At 39.0% G+C, this 11,852-nt stretch overlaps 1 non-coding gene across 1 annotated transcript; it reads left to right on the top strand.

The window, feature by feature from the left end:
• The first annotated feature begins 513 nt into the window (after positions 1-513).
• LOC145508075 (U6 spliceosomal RNA) lies at positions 514-623 on the top strand. The gene has a single exon (XR_014055342.1). It is a non-coding gene; the product is annotated as a U6 spliceosomal RNA (small nuclear RNA).
• The last annotated feature ends 11,229 nt before the right edge of the window (positions 624-11,852 follow it).

The raw sequence follows: 11,852 nt of genomic DNA, 5'->3' as shown, positions 1-11,852 counted from the left end.
ACTATTTTTTTTTTTAGAATGTCTTTGAACTTACATGACTATGCGTCTAAAACAAGCAGACATAGGAAGGGGTTAATATACTTGAAAAACAGAGTAACCAGAAATCAAAAACATAAACTAGATTCATGCAAAACAAAAAAAAAAAAGAGAGAGAGATAATACAAGCATACAATAAGACCATCATCAAACCATAAAAAGTAAAACAAAATAATGAAACAGTGGAGAAATATAGAATCAACTGGAAAACAAGGTTTAAAATGGCAGTAAATTCATATTTATCAATATTTAACTTACATGTCAATAGACTAAATGCTCCAATCAAAACACATAAAGTGACAGACTGGAAAGAAAAACAAGAGTCTACAATATGTTGCCTCTAAGAGACCCACTTTAGGGCAAAGGACACACATAGATTGAAAGAGAGGGGATGGAAAAAGATATTTCATGCAAATGGAAATGACAAAAAAGCAGAGGTCACCATATTCAGACAAAATAAACTTGAAAGCAAAGTGGGTGCTTGCTTCAGCAGCACACATATTAAAATTGGAATGAAATAGAAAATTAGCATGGCCTCTGCACAAGATGACAATGAATTATGAATTTGTGAAGAGCTCCATATTTTTGGTTCAAGAGGAAGGGGACATATGTATACCTATACCTATGGCTGATTCATGTTGATGTATGGCAGAAACCAACTCAATATTCTAAACCAATTATCCTTCAATTAAAAATAAATATAACCAAAGTGGGATGTCAGATCCCACATGTCACAGAGAAACTAAGGCTGTGGGTCAAACTACTGGGCCTGTGTGCCACAACTACTGAAGCCCACACAATCTGGAGCCCATGTGACAAAACTACTGAGCCTGCATGCCACAGCTAGAGACTCTAAGTGCCAAAACAAATGATTCCTGCATGACATAATGAAGATCGCACATGCTGTAACTAAGACCTGAGGCAGCTGAATAATTAATTTTTAAAAAGGCATAAAGAAAGATACTATATAACGATAAAAGATCAATACAAAAGGAGGATTTTACACTTATCAACATATATGTAACTAATATAGGAGCACTCAAATACATAAAACAAACACTAACAGACAGAAAGGGAGAATTGACAAGAATACAATAATAATAGGAGACTTCAACATACCACTCACATAAATGGACAGATTTTTGAGGCAGAATATCAATAAGGCAACAGAGATCATAAATGATACTATAAAACAGTTAAACAGTTGATATTGGCAGCACTTTACATTGAAATAACAGAACACACATACTTTTCAGGTGTACGTGGAATATTTACTAGTATTAACCACATACTAGGGCACAAAACAAATCCCAAAAATGTTGTTTTTCAGTTGCTAAGTCCTGTCCAACTCTTTGCAACCCCATGGACTGCAACGTGCCAGGCTTCTTTGTCCATCACTATCTCCCTGAGACTGCTCAAACACGGGTCCATTGATTTGGTGATACCATCCAACCATCTCATTCTCTGTTGCCTGCTTCTCCTCCTGCTTACAATCTTCCCCAGCATCAGGTTCTGTTCTAATGAGTTGGCTTGTCTCATCATGTGGCCAAAGTATTGGGGCTTCAGTTTCAGCATCAGCCCTTCCAATGAATATTCAGGGTTGATTTCCTTTAGGATTGACTGATTTGGTCCTTGCTGTCCAAGGGACTCTCAAGAGTCTTTTCTAGCATCACAGTTTGAAAGCATCTTTTCTTCAGCACTCAGCCTTCTTTATGTTTTCACTTTTTCCTCTTCTATTTGCTATGAAGTGATGGGACAAGATGCTATGATCTTTGTTCTTTGATTGTTGAGTTTTGAGCCAGATTTTTCTACTCTCTTTCACCTTCATCAAGAAGCTCAAGAAGTTCCTCAAGAAGTTCCTCTTCACTTGCTGCCATTAGGGTGGTATCATCTGCATTTCTGAGGTTGCTGCTATTTCTCCCAGCAATCTTGATTCTAGCTTGGATTCATCCAGCCCAGCATTTCACATGATATGTTCTGCATAGAATTTAACAGGGTGACAAAATATACAACCTTGATATATTCCTTTCCCAATTTTGAACCAGTTCATTTTTCCACGTCTTGTTCTAACTGTTGCTTCTTGACCTGCATACAGCTTTTTCAGGAGGCAGGTAAGGTGGTCTGGTATTCTCATCTCTTTAAGAATTTTCAACAGCTTGTTGTCACAACAAACTGTGGAATCACAGTTTCCAGAGTGTGGAAAGCCTTTAGTGTAGGCTTTAATGTAGTCAATGAAGTAGATGTAGTCATTGTAGTAGATGTTTTTCTGGAATTCCCTTGCTTTTTCTATGGTCCAGTGAGTATTGGCAATTTGATCTCTTGTTCCTCTGCCTTTTCTAAATGTTCACATACTGTTGAAGCTAAGTTTGAAGGATTTTGAAAATGACTTTGCTGGCATGTGAAATGAGAGCAATTGTATAGTAGTTTTCACATTCTTTTTGCCCTTCTTTGGGATTGGAATGAAAACTGACATTTTCCTGCCCTTGTGGCCGCTGCTGAGTTTTCCAAATTTGCTGGCATGTTGAGTGCAGTACTTTAACAGCAGCATCGTTTAGGATTTGAAATAGCTCAGCTGGAATTCCAGCAACTCCACTAGCTTTGTTCATAGTAATGCTTCTTAAGGCCCATTTGACTTCACACTCCAGGATGTCTGGCTCTAGGTAAGTGACCACACCACTGTGGTTAACTGCATCATTAAGATCTTTTTTATACAGTTCTTCTGTGTATTCTTGCCACATATTCTTAATCTCTTCTGCTTCTGTTAGGTTTTTGCCATTTTTGTCCTTTATTGTGCCCATTTTGCATGAAATGTTCCCTTGGTATTTCCAATTTTCTTGAAAAGATATCTGGTCTTTCTCATTCTATTGTTTTCCTCTATTTCTTTGCATTGTTCACTTTATTATCTCTCTTTGCTTTTCTCTGGAACTCTGCATTCAGTTGGGTATATCTTTCCATTTCTCCTTTGCTTTTCGCTTCTCTTCTCTTCTCTTCTCAGCTATTTATAAGGCCTCCTCAATCATTTTGCCTTCTTACATTTCTTTTTCTTTGTGATGTTTTTGTCACTACCTCCTGTACAATGTTATGAACCTCTGTCCATAAGGTCTTCAGGCACTCTGTCTATCAGACCTAAACCCTTAAATCTATTTGTCACTTCCACTGTATCGTCATAAGGGATTTGATTTAGGTCATACCTGAATGTCCTAGTGGCTTTCCCTACTTTCTTCAATTTTAGTCTGAACTTTGCAATACGGAGGTAGTGCAATAAGTGCAATCTTATCTTGCAATAAGATATGCTGCTGCTGCTGTTGCTGCTGCTGCTAACTCGCTTCAGTCGTGTCCGACTCTGTGCGACCCCATAGACGGCAGCCCACCGGGCTCCCCCGTCCCTGGGATTCTCCAGGCCAGAATACTGGAGTGGGCTGCCATTTCCTTCTCCAATGCATGAAAGTGAAAAGTGAAAGTGAAGCCGCTCAGTCGTGTCCGACCCCTAGCGACCCCATAGACTGCAGCCTACTAGGCTCCTCCATCCATGGGATTTTCCAGGCAAGAGTACTGGAGTGGGGTGCCATTGCCATGAGCCACAGTCAATTCCAGGTCTTGTTTTTGCTGACTGTATGGAACTTCTCTCTCTTGCTTCAAAGAATGTAATCAATATAATTTCAGTATTCACAAAATTCAAGACTATAGAGATTATTTTAAGCATTTGCTCTGAGCACAATGGCATGAAACTTAAAATCAACCACAGAAAAATAAATGGGGGTGGGGAAGTGATTACAAGGAGGCTGTTATTTCATTTTAATAATGCAACTAAAAAACTAATGGAACAACAACAAAAAATCAATAAAGAGATTAAAAAATTGCCTAAGATAAATGACAATGAAAACACAACCATACAAAACCTATGGGATACACCAAAGCAGTTATTAAAGGTAAGTTCATAACAATACAAGCTTTCTTCCAACACAAGAACAATTTCAAATAAACAACCAAAACAACCACCTGAAAAAAAAAACTAGAAAAAGAGTTAAAACCTAAAGTTAGCAAAAGGATGTAAATCATAAAGATAGAGAGGAGATAAATAAAATAGATTTTAAAAAATAGAAAAAAATCAATAAAATCAAGAACTGGTTGTTTGAATGAGTAAACAAAATTGATAATCCCCTCACTGGAATCACCAATGAGAAAAGAGAGAGAGTCCAAATAAAATAAGAAGTGAAAAATGAGAAATATCAAACAATACTGCAGAAAAACAAACAAAAAAACATGAGAATATTATGAACAGCTAGTTATATGCTAACAAATTAGACTACCTAGAAGAAATGGGCAATGGAAACGTACAGCCTGTCCAAGTTGAGTCAAGAAGTAGATAATTTGAACAGACTGATCACTAGAAATGAAATAAAACCTGTAATATTAAAAACTCTGTATAAACAAAGGTCCAGGGCCAGATGACTTTACAGGTGAATTCTTGGAGACATACAGAAAAGAACTTGTACTAATCATTCTCTAACTCTTCCAAAAGATTGAAGAGAAGGGAACACTTCAAAGACATTCTATGAAGCCATCATCATTCTGACACCAAAACCAAAGATCCTACCAAAAAAAGAAAATTACAGGCCAATATCTTTGATTAATGTAAATGCAAAAGTTCTCACTAAAATATTGGCAAAATGAATCCAACAACACATAAAAAAGATCATGCAGCGTGATCAAGTGGGATTCATCCCAAGTTCACAAGAATGGTTCAACGTGCATAAATCAATCTATGTGATATACCACATCAACAAAAGAAGACAAAAACCATATGATCATTTCAATAAATCCAGAAAAAGCACTTGAAGAAGTTCAACATCCATTCATGGTAAAAACTCTTAAAGTGTGTATAGGGAGAATATGTCTCAACACAATAAAAGCTATTTATAACACAAACACTTGGAGGATAAACAATATGTTACTAATTAATCAATTGATCAGTGAAGAAATCAAAGAGAAAATAAAAAATACCTTGAGACAAATGACAACAAAAATACAGGAATCCAAAACCTATTGGATAAGGAGAAGCAGTTCTAAGAGGAAATTTTATAGCCATACAACACTACTTCAAGAAACAATAAAAATCTCAAACAACCTATCCTTACACCTAAAGCAACTAAAGACAAAAGAACAAATAAAACACAAAGTAGTAGCAGGAAAGAAATCATAAAGATAAGAGCAGAAATAAATGGGATAGGAATACCAGACCACCTTATCTTCCTCCTGAGAAACCTGTATGCAGGTCAAGGAACAACAGTTAGAACCAGACATGGAACAACGGATGGGTTCAAAATTGGGAAAGGAGTAGGTTAAGGCTGTATATTGTCACCCTGTTTATTTAACTTCTGTGCAGAGTACATCATGTGAAATGGCAGGCTGGATGAAGCACAAGCTGGAATCAAGATTGCCAGGAGAAATATCAATAACCTCAGATATGCAGATGCTGTTGCTGCTAAGTCGCTTCAGTCGTGTCCGACTCTGTGCAACCCCATAGACGGCAGCCCACCAGGCTCCGCCATCCCTGGGATTCTCCAGGCAAGAATACTGGAGTGGGTTGCCATTTCCTTCTCCAGCGTATGAAAGGGGAAAGGGAAAAGTGAAAGTGAAGTTGCTCAGTCGTGTCCGACTCTTAGCGACTCCATGGACTGAAGCCTACCAGGCTCCTGCGTCCATGGGATTTTCCAGGCAAGAGTACTGGAGTGGGGTGCCATTGCCTTCTCCACAGATATGCAGATGACATCACCCTTATGGCAGGAAGTGAAGAGGAATTAAAGAGCCTCTTGATCAAAGTGAAAGAGGAGACTGAAAAAGCTGACTTAAAATTCAACATTCAAAAAACTAAGATAGTGGCGTCTGGTCCCATCATTTCATAGCAAATAGATGGGATACAATGGAAACAGTGACAGACGTTATTTTCTTGGGCTCCAAAATCACTGCAGATGGTGACTGCAGCCATGAAATTAAAAGATGCTTGCGCCTTGAAGAAAAGCTATGACAAACCTAGACAGCATATTAAAAGCAGCGACATCCTTTTGCTGACAAAGGTCTGTATAGTCAAAGTGAAAGTGAAGTCGCTCATTCATGTCCGACTCTTTGTGACCCCATGGACTGTAGCCTACCATGCTCCTCCGTCCATGGGATTTCCCAGGCAAGAATACTGGAGTGGGTTGCCATTCCAGAAGATCTTCCTGACCCAGGGATCAAACCCAGGTCTCCCGCATTGTTAGCAAGCCGCTTTACTGTCTGAGCTACCAGGGAAGCTACCATGGTTTTTCCAGTAGTCATGTATGGATGAGAGAGTTGGACCATAAAAAAGGCTGAGCACTGAAGAATTGATGCTTTTGAACTGTGATGTTGGAGAAGACTCTTGAGAGTCCCTTGGACTGCAAGGAGATCAAACCAGTTAATCCTAAAGGAAATCAAACCTGAATATTCATTAGGACTGATGCTGAAGCTGAAATTCCAATACTCTGGCCACCTGATGCAAAGAGCCAGTTCACTGGAAAAGATGCTGATGCAGTAAAGAAGGTAGGAGGAGAAGGAGATGACAGAGGATGAGATGGTTGTATGGCATCACCAACTCAATGGACATGAGTCTGAGCAAGCTCTAGGAGATGGTGAAGGACAGGGAAGCTTGACATGCTGCAGTCCATGGGGTCCCAAAGAGTTGGACATGACTGAGCAACTGAACAACAGCAAAAAGAAGAAATGGACAAAGTCTTAGAAATATACATCCTTCTAAGGCTGAACCAGGAAGAAATAGAAAACATGAAAAAACTAATCACAAGTACTGAAATTGAATCTGTGATTAAAATTCTTCCAACAAAAAGGGCCAGGGACAGGTGGCTTCATAGCTGAATTCTATCAAACATTTAGAGACGAGTTAACACCTAGCCTACTGAAACTCTTCCAAAAATTTGCAGAGGAAAGAATATTCTCAAGCTCCACCGTCATGTGACACCAAAATTAGACAAAGATATCACACAAAAAAAGAACATTACAGACCAGTATCACTGATGGGCATAGATGTAAAACTCCTCACAAAAATACTAGCAAACTGAATCCAACAACACATTAAAAAGATCAAATACCCTGATCAAGTGGAATTTATCCCAGGGATGCAAGAATTCTTCAATATATGCAAATCACTCAGTGTGATACACTACATTAACAAATTAAAGAATGAAAATCATATGATATCTCAATAGATGCAGAAAAAGCTTTTGACAAAGCTCAACGGTCATTTATGACAAATTAAAAAAAAAAAGTTCAGAAAGTGGGCCAAGAGGAAACTTGAAAATGTTAGTCACTCAGTCATGCCTGACTCTTTGCGACCCCATGGACTGTAGCCCACTAGGCCCCTCTGTCCATGGAATTCTCCAGGCAAGAATGACCTAGGGATAGAACCTGGGTCTCCTGCCTTGCAGGCAGATTCTTTACCATTTGAGCCGTGAGGACACCTACCTCAACATAATAAAGGCCATATACACATACCTACAGCTAACATCATAGTCAATGGTGGAAACCTGAAAGAATTTCCTCTAAGACCAAGAATGAGAGAAAAATGTCCACTCTTGCCAATTTTATTCAAAATAATTTTGAAATTCCTAGCCACATCTATCAGAGAAGGAAAAGAAGTAAAAAAAAAAAAAAATTCAAGTTGGAAACAAGCAAGCAAAACACTCACTGTTTGCAGATGACATGGTACTATACAAAGAAAATCCTAAAGATGCCTTTAGAAAACTTCTAGAGCTCATCAATGGTTTTGGTAAAGTTGCAGGATATAAAATTAATATACAGAAATCTCTTGCATTCATATACACTAATAATGAAAGAGCAGAAAGAGAGATTAAGGAAACAATCTCATTTACCATTGCAACAACAACTACAAAAATACTTAGGAATAAACCTACCTAACCAGGCAAAAAGCCTATAGTCAGAAAACTGTAAGACTCTGATGAAAGAAATCAAAGATGACACAAACAGAAGGAGCAATATATATATCATATACTTGGATGAGAAGAACCAATATTGTGAAAATGACTATACTATCCAAAGCAATCTAAAGATTCAATGCAATCCCTATCAAAACACCAATGACATTTTTCATAGAATCAAAATAAAAATGTTTGCAATTTGTATGGAAGCAAAAGACCTCAAATAGCCAAAGCAGTTTTGAGAAAGAACAGAGCTGGAGGAAGCAGGTTCCTTGACTTCAAACCCTTCTACAAAGCTACAGTAATCAAAGCAGCATGCTACTGGCACAGATACAGAAATAAAGATCAATGGAACAGGATGGAAAGCCCAGAGAAAAATGCATGCATGTATGGTGACCTAATCTTTCATGAAGGAGGCAAGACTATACAATGGAGAAACGACAGTCTTTTCAACAAGTGGTGCTGGGAAAACTGGACAGCTACACGTGAAAGAATAAAATTAGGACAGTCCCTAACACCATACACAAAATAATCTCAAAGTGCATTAACAACCTAAATGTAAGGACAGATATTATAAAACTCTTAGAGGAAAATATAGGTAGAACACTCTGTGATGTAAACCATAGCAAGATCTTTTTCAATCCACTGCTTACAGTAATGAAAATAAAAATAAATAGGACCTAAGTGAAAGTGAAAGTCAAGTCGCTCAGTCGTGTCTGACTCTTTGCGACCCCACGGACTGTAGCCTACCAGGTTCCACCATCCATGGGATTTTCTAGGCAAGAATACTGGAGTGGGTTGCCATTTCCTTCACCAGGAGATCTTCCAGACCCAGGGATTGAACCCGGGTCTCCCTCATTGGGAGACGCTCCCTCATTGGTAGGCAGACGCTTTACCGTCTGAGCCACCAGGGAAGTCCCCAAATAGGACATAATTAAACGTAAAACTTGTGCACAGCAAAAGTAAAACTTGTGAAACCATAAACAAGAGGAAAAGACAACCCTCAGAACGGGAGAAAACATTTGCAAATGAAGCAACTGACAAGAGATTAATCTACAAAATATACAAAAACAACACGCAGCTCAATTTAAAAAAAAAAAAAAAAACAATTCTCGGAAATCCTAAATAGATATTTCAACAAAGAAGACATACAGGTGACCAACAAACACATGAAAAGGTACTCAACCTCACTAATTATAAGAGAAATGCAAATCAAAACTACAATTAGGTATCACCTCACACTGGTTAGAATGGCTATCATCAAAAAAATCCACAAATGATAAATGCTGGAGAGAATGTGGAGAAAAGGGAACATTCCTACATTGTTGGTGGGACTGTAACTTGGTACAGCCACTATGGAGAACAGTATGAAACGGCCTTAAAAAGAAACTATAACTAGAGTTACTATATGACCCAGCGATTCCACTCCTAGGTGTATATTCAGAAAAAACAATAATTCAAAAGGATGCATGCACCTGATGTTCCTGTGGCACCATTTACAATAGCCAAGAAAAGGAGGCAGCCTAAATGTCCATCAATGGAGGAATGGATAAATAAGATGTGGTACATATATACAATGGAATATTATTTAGCTATAAAAGGAAAGAAATTGAGCCAGTTGTAGTGATGTGGATGGACCTAGAGACTGTCATATAGAGTGAAGTAAGTCAGAAACAGAAAAGTAAATATTGCGTAATATCACTTATATGTGAAATCTAGTCACTCAGTCGTGTCCAACTCTGCAACCCCATGGACTGCAGTACGCCAGGCCTCCCTGTCCATCACCAACTCCCAGGGTTTACTCAAACTCATGTCCATTGAGTCGGTGATGCCATCCAACCATTTCATATTCTGTCGACCCCTTCTCCTCCCACCTTCAATATTTCCCAGCATCAGGGCCTCTTCAAATGAATCAGTTCTTCCCATCAGGTGGCCAAAGTACTGGAGTTTCAGCTTCAGCATTAGTCCTTTGAATGAATATTCAGGACTGATTTCCTTCAGGATGGACTGGCTGGATCTCCTCACAGTCCAAAGGACTCTCAAGAGTCTTCTCCATCACCACAGTTCAAAAGCATCAATTCTTCGGCGCTCAGCTTTCTTTATAGTCCAACTCTCACACTCATATATGACAACTGGAAAAACCATAGTTTTGGCTAGACGGACCTTTGTTGGCAAAGTAATGTCTCTGCTTTTTAATATGCTGTCTAGGGTGGTTATAGTGTTTCTTCCAAGAAGCAAGTATCTTTCATGGCTGCAGTCACCATCTGCAGTGATTTTGGGGCACCAAAAAGTAAAGTCTGCCACTGTTTCCATTGTTTCCCATCTATTTGCCATGAAGTGATGGGACCAGATGCCATGATCGTAGTTTTCTGAATGTTGAGTTTTAAGCCAACTTTTCACTCTCCTCTTTCACTTTCTGCCATAAGAGTGGTGTCATCTGCATATCTGAGGTTATTGGTATTTCTCCACACAATCTTGATTCCAGCTTGTGCTTCATCCAGCCCAGCTTTTCTCATGATGTACACTGCATATAAGTTAAATAAGCAGGGTGACAATATACAGCCTTAACGTACTCCTTTTCCTATTTGGAACCAGTCTCTTGTTCCATGTCCAGTTCTGACTGATGCTTCCTGACCTGCACACAGATTTCTCAAGAGGCAGGTCAAGTGGTCTGGTATTCCCATCTCTTTCAGAATTTTCCACAGTTTATTGTGATCCACACAGTCAAAGGCTTTGGCATAGTCAATAAAGCAGAAATAGATGTTTTTCTGGAACTCTCTTGCTTTTTCAATGATCCAGTGGATGTTGGCAATTTGATCTCTGGTTCCTCTGCCTTTCCTAAAACCAGCTTGAACATCTGGAAGTTCATGGTTCATGTATTGCTGAAGCCTGGCTTGGGGAATTTTGAGCATTACTTTACTAGCCTGTGAGATGAGAGCAATTGTGCAGTAGTTTGAGCATTCTTTGGCATTGCCTTTCTTTGGGATTGGAATGAAAACTGACCTTTTCCAGTCCTGTGGCCACTGCTAAGTTTTCCAAACTTGCTGACATATTGAGTGCAGCACTTTCACAGCATCATCTTTTAGGATTTGAAATAGCTCAACTGCAATTCCATCACCCAGACTAGCTTTGTTCATAGTGATACTTCCTAAGGCCCACTTGATTTCACATTCCCTGACTCTAGGTGAATGATCACATCATCGTGATTATCCTGGTCGTGAAGACCTTTTTTGTGTAGTTCTTGCATTCTCTTGGCAAAACTCTATTAGATTTTGGCCTGCTTCATTCTGTACTCCAAGGCCAAATTTGCCTGTTACTCCAGGACTTCCTACTGTTGCATTCCAGTCCACTATAATGAAAAGGACATCATTTTTGGGTGTTAGTTCTAGAAGGTCTTGTAGGTTTTCTTAGAACCAACCGTTCACCTTCAGCTTCTTCAGCATTACTGGTCAGGGCACAGACCTGGATTGCTGTGATATTGAATGGTTTGCCTTGGAAATGAACAGAGATCATTCTGTCGTTTTTGAGATTGCATTCAAGTACTGCATTTTGGACTCTTTTGTTGACTACTTCATTTCTTCTGAGGGATTCTTGCCCATAGTAGTAGATATAATGGTCATCTGAGTTAAACTCACCCATTCTAGTCCATTTTAGTACACTGATTCCTAAAATGTCTATGTTCATGCTTGCCATCTCCTGTGTGACCACTTCCAATTTGCCTTGATTCATGGACCTAACATTCCAGGTTGCTACACAATATTGCTCTTTATAGCATCAGACTTTACTTCCATTACCAGTCCCATCCACAGCTGGGTGTTGTTTTTGCTTTGGCTCTGTCTCTTCATC

Source organism: Giraffa tippelskirchi, chromosome 5 (assembly GCF_054371585.1).
Source record: "Giraffa tippelskirchi isolate mGirTip1 chromosome 5, T2T-mGirTip1v1.2.pri, whole genome shotgun sequence".
Lineage (NCBI taxonomy): Eukaryota > Metazoa > Chordata > Mammalia > Artiodactyla > Giraffidae > Giraffa > Giraffa tippelskirchi.
This window is presented reverse-complemented; position numbering and strand designations above follow the sequence as displayed.